The sequence below is a fragment of the Pteronotus mesoamericanus genome, unplaced genomic scaffold (genome assembly GCF_021234165.1).
Source record: "Pteronotus mesoamericanus isolate MK-2021 breed Mesoamerican mustached bat unplaced genomic scaffold, CSHL_Meso_final contig_130, whole genome shotgun sequence".
Taxonomy (NCBI): Eukaryota; Metazoa; Chordata; class Mammalia; order Chiroptera; family Mormoopidae; genus Pteronotus; species Pteronotus mesoamericanus.
The window spans coordinates 5,118,087-5,119,208 of NW_026555060.1; the positions used below are offsets into that span (position 1 = coordinate 5,118,087).

The following is a 1,122-nucleotide window of genomic DNA, read 5'->3' on the forward strand; positions in this document are numbered from 1 at the left end:
TTCACACTCCTTTAAGAGGGCTTTAAGCCTCTCATGCTGAAATTTGAGATAAAATTGAAATAGTAACAGTGAATTTACACTAAAATGTGTTGAGGGAGCAATTTTTTACTATTGTAAATGTCAAGTAAGCTAAGAAGTAATTTTATTTCTCTATAATTGAATTAAATGAACTCACGTGCCACCCCCACCCCCCATTTCTGCTTGGTAACAGAAAACTCAATCTTTTAAATTTGAGATAAATTTAATTACTTCTGGTTTAAAACCCAGTATTTTTATTTTTATTTTTGAAAAGCACTTGTTATTATTCAATGAACCTTCTTCCATGTGACTTCAAGCCCCCAGGATATAGCTCCCAAACCCCTCCATACACTCTTGATCCTCTTGGATCTTCTGCTAAAGACCTTGGCCTTCACCGTGACAGCCTGTGTTGAGAGCTTTTCCTTCCCTGGGACCCTGCTGTAGCCCTAGAACGGAGGAAGGGGTTTATACACCTCCCTGGTGGGTCCAAGGAAATAATGCCTTCCAACCCCGTCCATCTAGGAACGAGCAAGGGCATGTTTCTGCTTGGGGCATGGCTGGGAGCACTGGTTGCCCCCTGGGGAATCAAGACAAGCGGATTCTCTCTGAAGACTCAAGCACCCCAAGACAAGAGTTGTGTCAGGATGTGACTCTAGTATCGGGGAACCCAGTCCTTCTTGGGTAAATTCTTAGCCAATTTAAGATTTTTCTCCTCCTCCCACAGGCCCCCCCCCCCAATTTTTTTTAACCATCTCTCTAAGGATGCTCTCGGGTTTTGGTATTCTTACGTACAACCTTGACATTGACGGAATGGGCAACCGTGAGCTCCTCCTTGTGAGGAGGCTTCCCCTGAGCGGGCTTTGGCTCTTGGCATCTGTCCTCACTGCCATCCACTGCTGATATCCAGGGCCGGCCCTGTCCTTTGCTTTCCAGGTTCCCGCACCTTCAGGACAGGACATTACCAGTCCACTGGCTTGCCCACAGCCCAAGCCTTGCCTGGTCTCAGCTCCTCTGTGCTGCTCTGATGCTGCAGGACTTGCAGGTGGAGGTGGTGGGTCTATCCGAGAGGGTCCCTCCAGCTCGACCTGCCCTGTGGCCATTGCC

General features: G+C 47.8%; 1 non-coding gene across 1 annotated transcript; it reads right to left on the minus strand.

Annotated features, from left to right (window-relative positions):
* Positions 1-552: 552 nt before the first annotated feature.
* On the minus strand, positions 553-681 carry LOC129087858 (small nucleolar RNA SNORA3/SNORA45 family). Its single transcript, XR_008530952.1, has one exon. It is a non-coding gene; the product is annotated as a small nucleolar RNA SNORA3/SNORA45 family (small nucleolar RNA).
* Positions 682-1,122: the final 441 nt, after the last annotated feature.